This window comes from Perognathus longimembris, chromosome 10, assembly GCF_023159225.1.
Source record: "Perognathus longimembris pacificus isolate PPM17 chromosome 10, ASM2315922v1, whole genome shotgun sequence".
In the NCBI taxonomy this organism is placed as follows: Eukaryota; Metazoa; Chordata; class Mammalia; order Rodentia; family Heteromyidae; genus Perognathus; species Perognathus longimembris.
In genome coordinates, this window is record NC_063170.1 from 52,313,966 (window position 1) to 52,334,922 (window position 20,957).

At 41.6% G+C, this 20,957-nt stretch overlaps 1 protein-coding gene and 1 pseudogene across 3 annotated transcripts in view; one reads left to right on the plus strand and one right to left on the minus strand.

Moving 5' to 3' along the window:
* The window catches only part of Cadps (calcium dependent secretion activator), a 429,166-nt gene that overhangs the window by 245,881 nt on the left and 162,328 nt on the right, over positions 1-20,957 (minus strand). The window lies entirely within an intron of this gene.
* On the plus strand, positions 1,441-8,105 carry LOC125358359 (annotated as a pseudogene).

The window sequence follows — 20,957 nt, forward strand, 5'->3', positions numbered from 1 at the left end:
TATTCATCTGCCTGTTAGCTGAGTTCAGCCAGCTATTTACTTGTATCTTCTTTAATTTCAATCAGGTGCTCACACATCTTTTAAACTTCATTTATCTTTCTTACCATTGATTTTAGCTGATTGAGATTTCACTCCATTTTCATTCAGTTCCTTCGCTAGCATTAGAAGGGGCCATGTTCCTTTGTGTCTTCATTTTACTAATATGTTGACATTTCTGTATCTGAGCACAAGTTTTGCGTTGGAGAATTTAACCTCATGACTTTTTAGCTGGAGATTTCCCAACATAGATCACAGCTGGATAGTGGTAGGACTGTGGTAGATTTTCTTGATGCTGAACTGGGAGGGAATATGGCTCAATAGTTAAGTATTTGGTCACTGTATTCAGGATGGTGGATCCAGTCCCCTGTTCTACTCTGGGAGAGGAAACCAAGAGTCTCCTGTGCTCAGTACCATGCTGTTCCTTTCCCAGGCTGTGCTTGCTGGCATTCTCTTGGTTCCACACAGCCTGATGGAGCTACTTGTCCTCCTTAAGTGCCCTGTTTTGATTTTCTGATTGGGCCTGACAGGTAATTAACTCAAAATCCTCACTTTGAACCTTCATAGACAGGAGTCAATTTGACATACAGAGCCCCACTTAGGGGCTAAGAACTGTGAACTCCCTGTCAGTTGTTGTGAATTGCTAACTTATCTGAGAAGACTGTAGCAGTACAAGAAGACATGTGAGCAATGGATGTATCATTATTGTGGTTCTGCCCGTAAGTGACTGTGTGGTTTGGGGCAAATTATTTAGCTTCTCAGTGCTTCAGGCTTCCTCATCTGAATATTCAGGATAACCCTACCTATGCCTTTCATGTGAATGAACAATGCATATAAAATGCTCAGCCCAGAGCTTGGTATATAGCACACCATTGGGAAATGGTACCTGGGGTTATCCATGCTGTTATTAGAGTGACATGTGTTGGCTGATGGGTCACCCTAGGTGACAAAGGGTCAGTGAAGAGAGTGCCAAATTTGAACAGTGGGCCTCCCTGGTGTGGATGTGGGATTCTAGCCTCCCTTGATGTGTTGTCTGCAGAGGTGGGTTGATGTTGACTAGAGGTTTCCATCTCCAGACAAATTTCCCTGGCTTCTCAACATCTCTCACAATCCCCAAGGTCAAGTCTCTTTGGTTGGTTGGACTTTAATTAGTGGGAGTGACCTGCAGGTGAACCTGTCTGCCCAACAGCTAATGATCTGAAGAGTGGCTAAAAAGGAAACAGAACCGAAATTCCTTCAAATAGACTGGCATGATAAAGAAGGCCAGCCTCGGCCGCTGAGTCTGACAACTCTGCTGTATGAAATCCAAAATTCTAAAGAGGAATCAAGTAATTATCATTTCACAGGCCGGAAAGGAAAAGTCAGAGAGTGAGATTCCATGGAAACAGGGCTCTGTCTTCCACGATGGTCTTTTCCACCGAGGAAAGGAAAGATCAGCGGGGGAATCAAGTGAAGGGCAAACTTATCAGGTGGACAGCAATGCCTGGCAATGCACTCATTAAGGTTCAAAATGGACATGGGCAGGAAGGTTCCATCTCTCATTAGACAAATTATTTTCCTACCAGCAGAGACCAAGCAGAGGAGTACAGATATTCTTCCTTGGCCATCAAGAAAAGCCTATGACTTCTTGGGATTTTCTTCTAAGAGGAGGGAAAAACTGGGTCTGGCACTCTGAAAGTGCAGACAGGGAGCCCTGGGTTCAAGACTGCCTGAGGTGTGAGACTCTCCTTTCACTTTTAGGTCAATGGAGAGAGGATGAGCAGCCAATATGGATGCTTACTTGGGATCTGGCAGAATAGAGTTGTACCCATCATCTATCCAAGTCCTGAGCAGTGCAGCCTTGTAAAGTATCTAAACCCTGATAGGCCTTGTTTCTTCTGCAAAGGGAACACGTTTTGATCTCATGTGGTTCTTGAAGACACAGCTTGAATGTTCTGCATTGTTCCTGCAAAGTTAGATAGACTTGGGTCCAAATCTTGACTTCAAAGCTTATTTATTGATTCAATCAGCAAATGAATTTTTCTAATTTTTCCTCTCCTCACCTATGCTAAAGATTAAGTTAAATGATACATATCCAAAGCACCTGTTGTAATTCTAGCAGGTTCTACGGTTGAGCAAAGTTTCTAGAGTAGTAGAATGGGGATTCACTGGGTGTTCACTCTTCTCTCTGCCTTTTGTGATTTTATGAAAGCCATAAAAGGGCAGGGGTCCTGACACACAGGAATAGATATTAGGAACCTCTGTTCTGTGTTTGATTTTCCCTTAGGTGTGGGACCAAAGTTCCACAAAAAGGCCAAAGTCAGACCCCTTTCTGCCCATTGTCCCTTCATCTTGGATTTTATGCCCTGGGATTCTCTGAGAAACCTAGACGAGCACTCCTCAGAATTATATTCTAGGGATTGTTAGCTCTGTAGTTATGAGATCCACTGAGAGAATGGAGTCTATAGTAAAACAAAGCCTGGAAATGGCTCTCTCTGTGACCACCCTGGAGTTTGGGGTACAAGGGACATGTAAGAAATCCTTCACTAAGACACCTGCACAGGGTCCCACATGCCCAAAATGTATCTGACTATTCAAACACCCTAGGAACACATTTTGGGATGTGTTTTCCTAGACCATTCTCCAATGAAGAAGGCAGGGTGGGAGGAAGCAAGTTTACTGTTCAAATAGATGTACTTCTTTAGTAAAGGACCTACCTGGGAATGCCCTGCCTGAATTCTAGGGTGATGCGATCATCCTGGGGGCCTGGCTGCCTCATTTGCCTCAGCTTCCCCTGGAGGCTGTGCTCAGGAAGAAACCTCCTTGGGTATTAGGTTTCCTTGAAGATGCCTGGCTTCTCCCATACAGCCAAGCAACAATGACAAGGAAACAAGTTCAACTCTGATTCTTCCAAAGTCACCCTTATTACAGCCAAGAGGCACCCTTCTACCAGGGGAAGGAAGATTTGATGCAAATATACACAACATGTAAACAGAAAGAGGCAGACTACTGGATGTGTTATTTGAACAATTTTTTCTTTCTAGAAAGATCTGTGGTACTCAGCCTCAAAGTAAATGAACCAACCTTAGCTTCAGGATGAAGATATAAACAATCCAGAAGCATGGCTGGAAAGAGCCTTGGAGATGATGCAGTAATCTCAGGTGTGTCAGGTGGCTGAGCTCTGTAGTCAGAGTATGCTCTGCTGAGGCCTCTGAGAGGGCTAACTCTGTACACATGTATCTGCTGGTGCTGTTCCTCATGCTTGAGGCACACTTCCTCGCCTGCCCTTTGGCTGGTAACCTCTTCTGCATCCTTCAGCTCTGCAGCAAACACATATTCCCTCCCCTTGAGACGCCATGGATCTTCTCTGGTCCTTGCTCTCTCTCAGCACCTTTCCTTTACTAGCATGCTTCCTGATGCAACTGCACACATCCCCATAGGGTTATGTGATGTTCACATACCCAACCATGAGCTCCACAGGAATAGAATTGGTGTAATTTGGCTCACTTCTGCATCCCCAGCACCTTGCACAATGGCAAATACAGACCTCGCTCCGAATAAATACTTGGCAGATGAACAAAATGACTGGCTGACCATAGGACCGAGTTAATTAACTGTGACCTGAGAAGGAAAGCAACCTACTCATAACCACACTATAATCAGTGAGTGAGCTGGGAGCGAGTCCTCAGCTTCTAGTTTGCTATATCTTGCAGCTTAGTGGCTCTGTTCCAGGAAGTTTCCTTCTCTGCAGAAATAGGTAAAGTCTGCATCCATGCTGGCCTCTCAGCAGTTCCATTCCCTACAAAGCATCCTTAATTCTGGGCTTTGAGGAATGGATGGAGGGTGTCTTTAAGCAGCTGTAGTGTGAGCCACCTGCTGCACCTGCTGAGCTGGATTGACTTCAGTCTGCTCACTTTGTCTCCATTTTACTTTGCAGCTAGAGCCGGGGCTTTCTGAGACTGCTGTCTGATAGCGAGGCTTTGAGAGCATCTGTGGAGGAGGGCAGAGGCTCCTCTCCGCAAAGTGCTCCTCTCAGCTGGCATGGCTCTCCTTTCTTTCCCAGCCCTGTGGGTTTTTTTTTTTTAATCCCCCTTCAGTGACAAACTGCTTGGGTGACTGCTAGCTGCTCTGGTGCACTGCAGTCTGGAAAGTTACAGCTGGGACACTGTCAATTCCTGGCCAGAGGTTGCATGTACCTGAGATCTAATCTGAAGAACATACAGAAGTTGGGATCGTGGCTATATGATGCTATTCAGGGACTGGATGTCACCTCTAGGTCCTCTCCTCTTGTCTACTGTCTATCCACTCTTAATGCTGAGGCCACAGGATGTGATTGGCAGGTGCGTGCCTCTACTGTCCAGGTGTGCATCCTTATCTTTCCACTGTGAAGCTAAGTCACCTTGAAAGACTTACTGGATCTCTCTGAGCCTTAGCTTTTGATATCTTTTGACTCTTTTCTCTGAGAGTGGAAATAAGAGTGACAATCTCTAGTTCATAGTGCTGACCACAGACTAAATGAGATGGTATGTATGTGATAATTAGCCCTGAGTTTGGCCTGCAGTCACATTTTCTGACTCAGAGCAGCTATTAGTTCTTGTCATTCCACAGTCTGCACACAGAAACAGAGGCAAACAACACTTAGTGTGGCAGATCAGGACTTCCCATTTCAGGTAAGAAACCAGACTGTCCAAGGTTACATAGTTTGTTGTTTTACAGATAATTGGCTCTGCACTGGGGTGGGGGGGGTAACCATGAGAAACTATGAAATCTAACACTACCTCTGCTTCTTATGGTGTGGCCAGGGCACTTGATCTCTTTGAGCATCTAGTCACCTCAGAGAAATACTGCAATGATGATCATAGTCAGTGTCTCTGCACAGTGGAGCTCCATGCATTGTGGGTATATATTACTCACTACTGTAGGAGAATCTGATGGAATTTGCTTACCTCCCTTCTCAATCTGTATTGATGCCTCACTGTTACTTGTTGGGAAAGACAGAGTTAATGTCCCCTGCACATTCAATTACATTTCATTTTTTAAAAAAATAAAATCCACCCAACCTCATTTGCAGGAGATGTAAAATAAGCTCATTCCTGTCACCATTTGCCATGCCTTATTTCCTCTCCAGGAGAAGACCTTGAGTAGGTCAAGGTTTCTATTCTGAAGGATATACTTCTCCTTGATTGCAAAATGTAGGGTTTAGCTCCCAGCTTTTGCCAGCCAATGAGAACATTGCCTGTATTTAAGTCACCAGTTTTATGTCTTTGCGGGCTTCTGGTAATGCAGTAAATAGAACACAAGAGCTCCAAATACAGCAATTCTCTGAACAAGCAACAAATAAATACATAAAAATTCCCCAAACACAAAGCCAATTCATTCCGTTATAATCCTGCCGGTCTCAACAGTCATTCCCCATTCCTACCCCACTCCTGGAATGAACTCCCATCTTCCTCCTATCATTTCCCACTTGATACATCATTCAGAGAATGGCTTCACTTCAGATGTTTTCCCAAGAAATCCTTCTTGATAACTGTAGCATCAAGCTGTCCCATTAGGCCATTACAAGCAAGTCCACTATCTAAGCCCTTATGTGTCCTGGGTCTTACATTCCTTTCTCTACCAGAGAAGCTGAAGGGCATGTGGTCAGAGCCCCACAAGCTGTAAACAGTCAGGCCTTAGCCTCAAATCCATGGTCTGAGACACGGGGTAAGATATTGAGCTCTCCATACCTGCAGCCTAGTTTTGCAGAGCCAGGGTCTCAATTGTGGTGTCACAGCTGAGGCTTATTATGAGAAAGTGAGGCAATGGTACTCATAAGGCACTTAGTGTAATGAGGCGCCAGGTGATGGCTTTAATTTATACCCATGTGGCTGGAGAGTATGGTTTTAACCCAGCCTAAAGGAGGTAGCTGCTTTTTATTGTTTGGATGGATCCCCTTAGTTATCTTCCTAGTTAGGACTGGAAGACTGTTCAGTTCACCTGCAGTATTCTGAGAATGAAGGCTATGGAACCCATTCAAAGAAGACAGTGGGCAGCGGTTCACATCTAGGGGTAGGCAAGAAATAGGGAGCTTTGTGTAGTGAGAACATGTGGAATTAGGCCCGGTTTCTCTCTTCATGCTTGTGTGGTTGCTTCTTAAATCTAATTTACACTTCTTTGTTCTGATTGATACTGAACTGAGCTACCATCATCTCCATTACAGACTACTGATATCACAGAGATCTTTGCTTTCCCTAGGACATAGCAGGTCTGTATCCTGGCTGCATGTAAGTATCCCCAGAAAGCGATGAATGGAAATTCTGATGGCCAGGCTGTAGCCAGACCAACCACATCAGATATCTTGAGTTCAAGCCCAGACACCCAGGTTACTTTAACCCTTCAAGTGACTCCAATGTGCAGCCAAGACTGGGGACCTATACCAAAATCCAGTGGTGCTTCACTATCACTGCACATAGCAACCAACCAGAGAACATGTTAAAAGACAAGAGTCTTAGTGACCTGACCCTTGGGGAGTTTGATTCAGTAGGGTTAGAATAAACCCTAAGAATTGACCCTTCTTCCGGGTTTCAATCCTGCTGATGCACTCAATGGTTTTGAGGGGCAAGGCTCTAATGGCACACCTTGTGTAGAGTCTGCTCCTCTTTCTGGAACATGCATTTGCTCATGTGACTCTCTGGCTCTACATCCGTTAGTAACTTTCCATTCTCCTTGGCAAGAGGAGTCTGAGTCCTTATTAAAGTGTAGATCACTGTCACCATCGGGCCATTGCACAGCTTTTCAGTCTCATTCCCCAAGGCTCCCCCCTCTCCCTCCCAGGTGTCTTGCTGTCTAGGCTCTAGGCATTCTGTACCATGTCTTCTAGGTTCTCAAATATAACACATTCTTGCTTGATCCCTGGCTACTGTGATTGCTCTCTTCTCTGCTGTCACCTCTGTCTGCTGAACACAAAATCAACCCAAGTTCCAACATCAGTGTTGCTTCGAGAGGAGCCTTCCTGGTCCTAGTCAAAGTCTCATTTCCTCCTGGCAGCCATACCATCTGGAATCATTCACTGACTACCCCATCACCTTGTACCATTTGCTTCCTGTTGGGTTCTCTGGAAGACTATAAGTGCTTCCAGGACAAAGGCTTTTTTTTTTTTTGTCTAGTTAGCTCAGTACAAACATTTCCAGCTCTCTGCCTTTCTGGCTCTCTGGACCTTGCCTCCTCTCATGCATGTCATTTGCATCCCTGATACATGATGGAGTAGGTGGAAGTGAATGGATGTGGCCCCAAGGAGCACCCGGTCTAAACTAGGGCTGCTTTCACGTTGTAAAGTGAATATCATCTTCATCAATGACTCATTCCTTCACCTCCACTACATGATGGCAAGTTCAGTGGCAAGGTCAGCACTGAGAATGAGAAACATGTCATCCGTGGAAAGGGCACCTCCATCCTCTAGGAGTGAGATTCCCACCAGCATCAAATGGAGTGATGCTGGTGTCAAGCACATGGAGTTCACTAGTGTTTTCATCACCATGGAGAGAGCTGGGGCCCACTTGATGGGCAGTACCAAAAGGGTCATCATCCTTGCCCCTTCCAGCCAATGCCCCCATGTTTGTCATGGGGATGACCATGAGAAGGATGGCAACTTGCTCAAGGTCATCAGCAATGCCTCTTGCACCATCAACTGCTTAGCACCCCTGGCCAAGTTTATCCATGAAAACATTGACATTGTGGAGGGTCTTAGGACCACCGTCCATGCCATCATGGCCACCCAGGGGACTGTGGATGGCGCCTCTGGGAAGCTGCAGTGCAATGGCTATAGGGCCGCCCAGAATATCATCCCCACATCCACCAGGGCTGCCAAGGCCATGGGCAAGGTCATCCCCAAGTTGAATAGGAAGCCACTCAAGGGCATCCTGGGCTACACCTAGGACCAGGTTGTCTCCTGCGACTTTAAGAGCAATGCCTACACTTCCACCTTCCATGCCAGGGCTGGCATCGCCCTCAGTAACCATTTTGTCAAGGTCATCTCTTGGTACAGCAAGGAATTTGGCTACAGTAACAGAGTGGTTGACCTCCTGATCCACAGGGCCTCCACGGAGTAAGACCCCTGGATTACCCACCCTAGCAAGAACGGGAGAAGAAGAGAGGCCCTGGCTCCTGGGGACTCCCTGTCCCCACTCAGTCTCCCAACACAGAGAATCTCCTCCCCTCCTTATCATCCCCACCCTGGACGTCCTGCCCAGGTGGTGGGGCTTAGAGTCCTAACTGTGACCTGTGAATGGACCACCAATATAGCTTACTGCACCCAATATCCCCCTGCCCAAAAAATATTCCAGTGACTGAGTTGGTAGTGGTGGAACCCTTGCCTAGAATGTCTAAGGGCATGGGTTCCATTCCTACCATGGCTAAAAAATCATTTAAAAAAATCTCCACTGTAAGCCGGGTGCCAGTGGCTTATGTATGTAATCCTAGCTACTCAGGATGAGTATCTGGGGCTGAGATCTGAGGATCTCGATTCAAAGCCTGGGCAGGAAAGTCCATGTGGCTCTTGTTTCCAATTAACCACCAGAAAAACCTGATGTGGTGCTGTGGCTTAAGTGGTAGAATGCTCACTTTGAGTGCAAGAGCTTAAGGGCAGCACCCAGGACCCAAGTTCAATCCCCATGACTGACAGAAAAACCCAACCAACCAAACCAAAAAACCTCCAGCGATTGCTAGAAGATATTTGCATAGTTAAATGGCAGATGGAGACAGTAATAGCTACTTAGGGTTTGTTTCAACCCTAATCTCTTAATGAGATGTCTGACACTTGATAGGGGTTCAAATCTTTGTTTAAACAAAGTTATGAATGGAGCTGGTTGAAGCTTATATACCATTGTTGAATGAATAAATGAAATTGAGTGAGAATAGGCAGAAGGGAGAAAGAATAAATAACTAAAGTGATGTGAAGTATTGAGAGTGAATCAGTGACCATGTAAAAATATTCATTAAACAGTTGCTTTCTTCAGGTATTGTGGAAACAGGATAAACACAGAACTGTATAACAAGATTCTTTCAAAAAACAAACAAGCATGGTTAGTTTTTAAAATTAATCAGGTATTGTGCAAAGGAAAATGATTGTTTTTGTTGTCATAGATTTTGTTTCCTTAGGGCTAGGGGCTCCCACATGCCAAGACCATCAACTACCACTGGACTCCGCCCTATCATTAGTATTTAAATTTCCTTAATTTTTTTTCAGTGCTGGGGATCAAGCCCAGGCCTCTGAGCCACTTTCAGCTCTGAGCTTAGCTTATACTATTGCTCAGATTCTGTTCAGGCAGATGATCTGACAGAAATAACATTTTCGTTTCATTTTTGCTTGAAAATAAGCTAGAGGTAATTTTTTTCCTCTAGAGATTTAACTATGAATATTATAGGAAATAAAATACCTTTTGTGCTGTTGAATAATTTTTCTCTTCCAGTAGCATCAAGTCATGGCGGTAAACAATTTATAAATGACAAAAATAATGCACTCCACAGGAAGTCCGGAAATATCTTATGAGGTCTAAAATATTTCAAATAGAATGGAATGCTTTTGCTAACTATGCCCATTCTTTATTGGAAAGGGAAATAAACTTGATTCAAATACTGGTAACAGTATAAATAGTTACTCAACAGGTCAAAATCAAATCAAGTTTTCTAGCTTCTGCCATGATGACTTTAATAAATGTGTATGTGCACAAAAGTGAGTGTGTGTTTATGTGTATAAAAGAGCTCAGGCAAATGTTTACTATAAATCACAGAGCTCCTATGTCAATTAAAATTGAGTGAGGCAAGTATAATTCCAAGGTAGATGAGAATTGTCACCCGCACTGCTGTTCCATTTGAGCAACATGTCAGGAATATAAGACAGGTTTCTCTTCCAGCTCTCAGCTGATCATTACACATATATCTGGTATAAATTGGGTCTATTCATAAATCTACCCACATAAGTCATTATCTTATTCTTCATGCCCTCATACTGTGTCTACTATAGTATCACCATTGTTCAGAGACAAAAACATTTATACAAGGTGGGTTTCACCTTGATTAAGACCTGTCAAAGGAACAGTCAATGCCAAATCCATACCCAAGTGGATATATTTCCATTCTTTGAAAATTATCTGTGGGCAAAGGGAGGCAATACTTATAAAGCTAAGGTCCTGCGTTTTCTTATAGATGAGAGAAAAATTACACCATCAGCATCTATTAAATGCTTCTTGCTTACAACATAAATATGATATGTTTCAGGCGAGCAAGGCGTCAGGATCACATCTATTCTAACACACACAGTGTTTTCAATGCATGTGTCAAAATGTCAGCATCGAACGCTTGCCACATTCCACTAGTTGAGGTCAATAATGAGTGAGTTTAGGTCACTAATCCCATGTCTATCATAAGCAGGGATAATCATGTACATAAGTAAATATTGAGAAAGTAAATTAAAATGGAAAATGAATTAACGAAGAGAGGTTAATTTGTTCCACTGAGCCTTACCTCTCAAATTTCAGTGGCTTTAGATAACAGCTTATTTCTTGTTTACTTTATCTATGCATTGGTGATTATAAAGGGCTTATATAATCTTACATAAGATTATGGTTTACTTATTACATACAACCACTCAGGGACCAAGGCAGGTGGAAGCATTCTAATTTGCACCTCCACCTTATCAATGTATGCCTTCTGGGCTCAGCAGCAGGAGAACATCAAATGGGGAGAATTTGTAGTTTATTTGCTACGGAACTGATCATATGGTCCTAATATATTTCATAAACATTACTATGTCTGCCATAAGAAAACAGCTCTGAATACTGGTTAAAGTAGCTGAAATACAGAATCTGTCTTGAGAATCTATGTGAGAATTGCTTGATTCTCTGTTTTAACCTGGCCTGTGTTGCCATTCCTGTATCAATTCAAATTAAGTCAACATGGTGAAACATAATTAAGTCTGCACTGGGAAAGGCAAAGATAATCTTGGCTTAGAGGAGAGAAACAGAAGAAAGTAGCAGTCTTCTGCAAATTAGTAGTATTTTAACCAGCATAAATTAAAACAATATTGACTGAAATATATATCCCAGCATTGAGGAAATTTAAATTAAGATGACCCTAGGGGTCTTGCAATCTAATTTCTTCCAAATGGACCAACAGTTTTCCAGACAGAGAAACACTTGACTGGTAGACCACCATCAATCACATGACTTCTTGTCTGGTGAAATTTCATTTGTAATCCAGAAATTAGATTAATGCTTTGTGAAACCAGCTCTAGGATTAGTTAGTTCATTTGCTGATTTGGCCCCAAAAGCTTCTGAGTTGAATTTTCTTAGCTAAGAGAATGCTCTTTAAATCCTTCAGAGGAAAAGCTTTGTAGCAAATTTCACCCCTCCATAAATTATTGTAAGAATATTCTCAAAAGAAATAGAAAACTTATCTAGGAACCTCAATTAGGTACCTTTAAAATTAGAATTTATCTTCATAAGGAAAGCAAATTCACAAAAGGGATTGTGTTTATAAAAAGTAATACCATACATAAACACTAGGTCAATACTCTGCCCTTTTATGCAAAATGACGCCTGCCAGCTAAATCCTTGTTGTATTGTGAGTTCAAGGAGTAGAAAAATACATTACTGAAAAATGGTTGTAACATGAAGCAAAACCCAAATGATTTGCAGGTTAATAGCTCAGCTAGTACCAGGTACGAAATAGTGGCTCAATATGTTATTTGTTGAGTGATTGCCTATAAATATTTGATCCTGTTTGTAACAGGGAGCTCTCAGTACTCTTAAGTAGATCTATGTATTTTTTTAATTGAGAAATTATAGTCCGGGCTTTTATCTTCTGACATGTAATGGCCATCATTATTACATGTATTGATTAAAGAGATGATTGGACCAGCTATTTTATTTGACAAAAATAAGACAATGGTCTAAAAGTATAAAAATTGAAGAAATCAAGACATTTAGGGGGTGTTAATTCTTCAAAAGTTTGAAAGCACTGTAGAGAGACTGTTATTATTGTTGATGGAGTTTCACCTCCTATTAAATCCTACAAGCCTTTCACTAGCATTTCAGCAAAATGTGTATTCCTGTAATTTCTTACTGGGCAATTCTGCCACAGAAATACCAAATCACAATGCCACAAGGCCCCTGCTGGTTTCAGACAGTGCTTAATGGATTCTGTCTCCACAGTCTGACATATGCAGTTGAGGTGGAAAACGGCTGATTAAAAAATTCAGAATCAACATATGCAGCCAGCCTGCACTGAACAAGATAACGCCCTGGGTGACAGCCCGAGGCTTTGATGTGGGATGGCATGAAGCGATCTTAAGCTTCTGATCGAAAGTCAGACATGCACCCAAGGAGGAGAAAATTCTGAAAAATTCATAAGCTTCTCTATCATTAATAATTAATCTCTAAGTCAACAAGCACTAGCAATTTACACTGGCCTATACTGGCAAACAGCCAGCGACTGGAGCTCCCTCACTCTGCAAGCCCTCAGAGTGATTCATTTCATGGCAACCTTCAGGTTCTTATCAGAAAGAAGAGCAAGCTTTGGAAAGTCAGCGGACAGTCTTCCACAAACTGTGACATCAGTCACCATAATTTATAAGATGAAGGCATCAGGTCTCCACTCCAAGAAGGAGGTATAGCTGTGATTTTTCTGAGAGAATTCTGCAATTTCTATAGATCAGTGATTGTTCTCTCCCTATTGGGTGATTCTTTCTCTTCCCCTAATCTCCCATCTACCCTAGCACCACCTCCTACCCCCACCCCCTTCAAAAAGACATGGCAAGCCTGGAGTGGTTTGGGTGTCAGAGTTGAGGAAGAGGATATTGACTGCATCTAGTGGGTGGAGACCCAGGGTTGCTGCTCAACATCTTATAAAGCATAGGCTAAGACCACACAACGAGGGATGAGCCAGTCCCAATGTCAACAGGGCTGAGGGGGGACACAGTTGCTGCAGGTGCTGACCTCAAGGAAACAAGATGACACCATTTAATTATGGGGGCACAGAGGAAATTGCTAACCTGACACAAGACTTCACTTTATCACATTAATCCTCCAGCACTTAAAACTCTTTCCAATATTACCAGCTGAGCGGAGGTCTGAAATAATTTAAGAAGAACAGAGATCAGGATGGGGATTTTGACAGTTCATACTGCTGTTAGGAAATCTCTTCAAAAAGGCGCCAGGTTTTTGAGAATAACCCAGAAAGATGTCTGAATCTTGGCTTGGCTGGTTATTTCACCAAAGTGTGTAAGACACAGAGATTCAGCCACTGGGGTCTCGCTGGCAGGAAAGCTGACTGGTGTTCATTTGTGCCATCAGCTACCCTGCTCTAGAGGAAAGGGGCCAGAGCCCAGGCACCCACATATCCCTCAGGGAAAGGATGTGGCAGTCACAGTGATCTGTCCTTGATTGAAAAGCAACCAAATCCAAATAAGAGAGGTAGAAAAACTGAGACAGGGTGGAAGTAAAGGTGAAGAGGGGGACATGTGATAGATGACTACATTTCCCCTTAATGAATTAAGACAGAAGAAGAAAAACCCAACTGTTTTTCTAACAAGGTAAAATATATTGCCATTCTTCCTTCTAATTTACATTTTTAATTAATGTCTTAGGTTTGCCAATGTCTATTTCACAAGGATAAAAAACAACACCGTAGTTTCTGATAGCAACATCTTGTTTGTGGGGATTCTTTCACGGGGGTGAGTAATGGATCTTGTAAAGAAGGAGAAGCTTAGGGCTGGGATGTAGCTCAGTGGCAAAGTGCTTGCCTAGCAAGAGCAACATCCTGGGTTTGATCCTCAGTATACTAAAAAAAAAGGAGAAGCTTAAAACAAAGATTTCCTTTTACAGAAGAATATCTGCGGCTAGTTTTTCTTCCTTGCAAGCAGGGGCCTTATAATGAGAATGAGAGAAGGTGAGGTAGAGATACTAGGTATGTACTATTCTTTTCATATTAACCAGATGTTTGCTTGCTGTGTACATGTTATTTTTATGTAAGCAATGGTAAAAAAGGAGAAACATTTCTATAACAATGTTAACTATGACTCTTTCTAATGTTCAAAAGTTGGAGGCACAATCCTTAGCAGGAAGAACAGTGCTGGAGGAATATCAACACCAATCGTCAAACCCTATTACAAAGCTACAGTAATAAAAACAGCTTTATATTGGCACAAGAACAGGCCCGAGGACCAATGGAATAGAACTGAAGATCCAGAAATGAACCGTCAGACCTATGACCACTTAATCTTTGATAAGGGAGCTAAAAAAATAGGATGGAAGAAAGATAGCCTCTTCAACAAATGGTGTTGGCAAAACTGGTTAAAAACTTGTAACAACAACAATAAAAAATTAAAGCTAGATCCTTATATATCACCCTGCACCAGAATCAATTCCAAATGGATCAAAAACCTTGAGGTAAAAGCAGATACCCTGAAAACATTGCAGGAAGGAATAGGAAAAACACTTGGGATCCTTGGCACAGGTCGAAACTTTCTTAATAAAGGTCCAGAAACACAACAAATCAAAGAAAGGTTAGACAAATGGGATTGCATCAAACTGCAGAGCTTCTGCATGGCAGAGGGCATAGCTTACAAGATAAACAAAGACCACAGATTGAGAGAAGATCTTCATTGCCATACAACAGACAAGGGCCTCATATATAAAATATACTTAGAACTCAAAAAATTACATTCCCCAAAACAAATGCTCAAAGAAACAACTACCTCCTTAATAAATGGGTTAAAGACTTAAAGAGAGACTTCTATGCAGAGGAAATGAGAAGGCACATGAAGAAGTGCTCTTCATGACTGGCCATAAAAGAAATGCAAATCAAAACAATATTGCGATTCCACCTCATCCCAGTAAGAATGCCCATTATCAAGAAAACAACAACAGATGCTGGGTGGGGAGGATGTAGCCAAAAGGGAACACTACTGCACTGTTGGTGGGAGTGTAAATTTGTTCAACCACTCTGGAAAGCAGTGTGGAGGTTCCTCCAAAGGCTAAACATAGAGCTCCCATCAATGCCACTTTTGGGCATTTACCCAAAGATCACAAGCAAGACCACACTAAAGCTACCAGCACAACTATGTTTTTTTTTTTTGTTTTTGTTTTTGTTTTTTTTTTGGCCAGTCCTGGGCCTTGGACTCAGGGCCTGAGCACTGTCCCTGGCTTCTTCCCGCTCAAGGCTAGCACTCTGCCACCTGAGCCACAGCGCCCCTTCTGGCCGTTTTCCATATATGTGGTGCTGGGGAATCGAACCTAGGGCCTCATGTATAGGAGGCAAGCACTCTTGCCACTAGGCTATATCCCCAGCCCCCCAGCACAACTATGTTTATCGCAGCACACTTTACTGTTGCTAAAACATGGAACCAACCCAGGTGCCTCTCAGTAGATGAATGGATCAAGAAAATGTGGCACATATACACAATGGAATTCTATGCCTCTATCAGAAAGAACAACACTGCCCCATTTGTAAGGAAATGGAAAGACTTGGAAAAATCATACTAAGTGAAGTGAGCCAGACCCAAAGAAACATAGACTCTATAGTTTCCATCATTTGTAATAATTAGTACATGTCTATATGACTACAGAAGATGATGCTAAGCAAAATGAATTCCAAGTTATGGAAACAAATGGTTTATCATTGTTGTTATTTTCAATGTACTGTGTGAAATTATGCTGTTTCCTTTTGTTTTTCTTCCCTATGGTTTTACTACCGATGTCCTCTAACCAATTTTTGGTACCCTGTGATATATACATACATACACACACACACACACACACACACACACACACACACATCAGAATTGTGGAAGGGAAGGGGAACATCAAAATGGAGAGATAAAGGGTAAAAGGGGAACCAATGCAACAGAAATACTTAGAAGACAATATGCTGTAAACCAACTGTACAACTCGGGTTGGGGGAGCGATGGGGAGGGGAAGGTGGGACAACAATGAAGGAGGAGGTAAGTTTGATGAGAAATGTACTCACTGCCTTACATATGAAACTGTTACTCCTCTGTACATCACTTTGACTACAAATAAGTAAATAAAACAGTACAATAAAATAAAGGCATGTTTTTCCCCATGATTTATTCAACTTCAGGTAATAATAAATCCCCAAACTGACCAGAACCTGCCAGAGCTGGAGTTCCATTGATAAGAATTGCAAGGAAGCCCAGTGCGTGGACACTGGCTATTCATGCATGCCTGTACTACATGTGCTGGTGACAATGGCTTCTCAATCACCACATTAGCATATCAGAAATGGTCTCCCCAAACTGCTGGTATCTGGTGAGCTAAAGGACTTCAAACCAGGCTATTTTCATGTTCTGTTATTTTCTGATTTAACCAAAGAGGAAGTACAATTGTATTCTGATATTTCCAAATTCATTTAAGGAGTCTTTATTTCTGAGGGGGGAAAAAAACCACACCACAACCACTTCCTAAAAGATATTATACCCAAGGTAGTTTATTCTTCCTACAAATTACTATCATATGTAGGCTGTGCCAGGCAATGCACTAGGTGCTGGGTATATGATAAGCATAACAATTTGGTTTTCTTGTAGAATTTCTAAGGAATAGAGACATCAATCATATGCCTATGTATGTTATATGTCAACTTTCAGGGAGAGTACTATCCCAAATGAGAAGAAGATTTTGTGCAAGTCTAAACTAGCAGCTCTTGAAGTAAGAACTAAACACACACACAGGCAAACCCAGCAAAGTTGGGGGGAGATAATTTCAGACTGGAATCATTTATGTCTAGGGTTCACAGAAGACATAAAGAAGTTGTGCAGTGTGGCACACTGAGTGGAGAATAATGCAAAGGGAAGCATCACACTGGATAAGGTAGGAGGGATAGAGTCAAACCATCCCAAAGCATAGATGTGATAAATGTAAACCTGAGAGCTAATCTATTGAATTTCTGAAGCTGCTTTTCTAATTTTTTGTCACTTTATTTTGGAATGATCATACATTTCTCCCATGAAGGGGTTTCACTGTGATGTTTCCGTACATGTACATAGTGCACTTTGAACAAATTTTTCTTTTTCTTAAGTCGGTGGACTAGATGCAATATGAATTATAAGTCACAGCATGGGGAAAATGGTTCATCTTCAAACAAAGGCAAATAAAATTCCGATGCAATGACATAGACTTAAAGATAACGGTTTCCATTTCCACACAGAAGTATGTGTATGTACTGATGCTTGAACCTGAGGACTGTGTGCCTCTGCTTAGCTTTTTCTTGTTGCTTGTCTTTTGAATTTATCTGCTTTGGCTGATTCTGAACGACGATCCTCAAATCTCAGCCTCTGTAGTAGCTAGGATTATAGGTATGGGCTCAGCTGTTAGTGCTTTTTTGAATATCAAGTTTAGGGAGTCTTTTCCATGAAAATAATCAACTTGTATTGGTGTCTCATAATAAGAAATGTCTATCTTGTTAATATTTTAAAACGATTTCAAGATGAGTACTTACTTAATATTCTGCATGTTAGTAGCATCTTTTGCATGTGTTTCAAGCCAACAGGGACGAGAAAATTGGTCACCATTATATGTATCCTTTGGGCTCATGTTCCTCCCTACACAGTAATGACCAAACCAGCCTCATGCTAAGCTTTAATGACAAAAATATGATCACAGCGATGGTTGTGGGTGGCCACCAAGTAGCACAGCTAGCTGTAGCAGATGTTCCAACAGATATTGCAAATGGGTTACCTCCTTGATGGCCCAAGGCCTACAGCTCAGAACACCACCAGCAGTTTTGCTTATGGCAAAGAGGAGAGATCAACATTCTTGTTTGTGTAGATTAGGTTTGAGGGGGACCATGGGGGGGGGGGAAATCCCTTCCATCTGTTCTTGTTTTTCTAAAGGGTGATGGCAGAGATCAATTTTAAAAGGCTAAAAATTCACCATGCAAATCCAGGAGGAAAAAGTGCCCTCCGCATCATGTTTTAGCTTTGGAAATTCACACTGACCTCAGCGAGTCTCAAAAAGTCCTACACAGGGCAGAAAATGCTGTAAAATGCCATCTGATTCAAGTAGCAAAGACCTATTAACAGCCCCAGGCCATTTTATGGGGTGACTCTTAATAAGTTTTAAGAAACAAAAAAACCACTTCACTACTGCCAACCACAGGAATCTCTTCTTGTTCTAAATTAAATGATGAAAAGGTGAATAGCCAGGCTAGAAGACCCATGAGACTCCAGGGTGCCAGGAACAAGGGCCAGGATGGACTTGACTGCATATTTTCAATTTTCAAGGTGATTACCCTAACTGCTTCACCTTTCTGTTAATATTATCTACTGTGTGTTTGGAAACCTTGTCCTTAAATTCCAACGTCCTGTATTATGTTCCTATTGCTGCTTCCCAGTTGCCCTTCCCGCTCTTTTTATATCCATCTTAGCAAGTACCTAAGGTAAGACTTGTTATTACTAAATGTTTGATTTTACAATTTAAAAAACATTTGCAAAGTCTGCGTCCTAGCCTAAGTGCCCAACAGCACTGTGAGGTAGGCAGAGCAGAAATAAGTCATACTTCCTTTAAAGTTGAAGAAACTGAGGCAAATTCCTGAAATTAATCAGAGTGTGTACTTAGTGAGCACACAATATGTTCGGTGTCCAGTCAACACTGAATGAGTGAGGAGGTAATGGCTAGAAAAATGTACTTGGAAGTGGAAAGATCAGGACTTAATAAAAAATTTCCACTGGGTTAGTCAAGGTTTCTCAGTTTCAGCACTGGCAACATTTCTGAACAGCTGGTTCTTTGTTGTAAGGCATTTCCTCTTACTCACCGGATGATGTTAAGCCCAATGGAAGTCGGTAGCACACTTCTGTGTTATAATCAAATGTATTGCTTGGCACATTGGCAAACCTGCTCTGAGGGATGAGGGAAAAAGTGCCTCGACTGAGGACTACTGAGCCATCTGAATTTTGTGAACCTCCTCTTCAGTTCCTCATTTATATAATGTGTATGAAATTTCTATTTAATATCATGATAACAGAGACAGTCCATAAGATGGAGATGCTATTGCTGTATTACTATTCTTAGTCAGGTTATCCAAATTTATGAGATGCCTACTATGCACTGGTATAACTGGTAAGGAAGAGGTAGATTCAGGTTCCACATTCCAAATATAGTTCTCCATCTGCCTTGCCAGCTGGCAACACTCCTAAGCCTCCTATCTAGTGAAAGCCCTGTTTCACTCTCATCTGTAAACATCTTCCTTCCTGATCTCTTATCTTGTCTCACCACCTAAATTAGAAAGAAGCTTTAGGTTTTGACAGAGCTTAGCATCTTTGGAGGCGACATGTAACTATGCTATGTCTTCTCATGAGCAATCTATGCAATGTGTCACAAACCCCTGACAATGCCTGACCAGCAGAAAGGATTGGGGTTACTGTAACTTGTTGCCCCTGGGGCATTCGTGGGAGCAGTGGTAGGTGACATGGGAAGAGAAGGAGAGGAGAAATCAAGCTGACATTGTCAGCAATTTTCTCTATGAATTCCAGGAAAAAAATCTTTCTAGAGTATGAACAAGAACAACAGCATGACAAACGATGCCTCTTTCAATTTCCTCAGTTACTAGGCTGTAATTTGACAGGTTTCAAGAATTTTAGTGATATTTATTTGTAAAGAAAAAAGAGAGAAAGAGAGAAAATCCTACTTCTAACAACGAATTTATCTTGAATAAGGAAGGACTGACATTTTATTTCCTCCAAGCAATAAAATATTTTCTCTAGGCAAAACAGTGCAATTAATTATTCCATGCTGCACCTGAACTGAAAAAAATTGCATTCCTCTATTTCATTTTTCTTCTGTTATATTACCTGAGGTGGCTTATAAACACGTTGCCTGTAATAGGAAATGTGAATCTAAAGGGACTGTACCCAGTGAACTTTAAAAGCACAATGTAAACATAATTAAGAGATAATGCCAAGAAAGTAGAATGTCATCTTGAGATAATGACCTCCAACTGCTGCAAAAGTATGGAAGGAGAGAGACACTAACCAAAGTCCAGAAATACAGGGTGGGTATTAGCTAAGATCTTCATTTGAAGGTCAGTGCCCTGAAGCTACCTGAGTGAACAAAATCACTTCATAAAATGTAGTCAATTCTGCATCATTCTCAGGAGGGGGTGTGCAGGGCATAAAACTAACTTGTATCTGGAGGATGTGTTTGCATAACCCTTTAGACATAGATGTATTGACATGACAGATTTTGTTTCTGCCAAGTTGCCATCATTTACTCCATTCATGTCCTAATCTCTCAAAATCTTAGGTTTTGTTTGATAAATCAATTCACATGGATATTCAAATGGCTTCTTGAGTCATCTTTCCCAGGAGACACATTTTCCTTTTAATGAATGGAGACACTGAAGGAAGTAGCTTTTGAGATAGGAGGATAAGTCATACTTCCAAAAGTGGTGAGGAGTGGAAGCATTCTAGTTGTAAAAAACAATATAAGCAAGGTATGGTAGGGGGAGGCCCAAAGGTAGTTTATAAGGATGAGGAATAGCCTGGCTTGGATAGAAGGTAAACTAGACCTAATTAATGGCCAATTTTGCTGAGAATACTGATGAATCTTCTTTAGACTAGTGTCCCAAAATGGAGCTACATATGCCATGTCTAGAGAGTATTTGGGAGGATGTATCATGTTCATTCTGTACTTTATATATTATTTACAAAAATAATATTAGGAATATTTAAATAACTCAATAGAATATATGTTTACATATAATAAACTTTATTATATAGCTGTATGTAATTGCATAATTATATATCATTGTGTAATATACATAATTATACAATCATATGATATACATAATTACATATTGTGATAACCTGTAACTCTAGAATGTATAATTACATTCTAAGTATATATGCATTTTGGCTTCCAATGGCAATCAGGAAGATTATCAGTGACCAT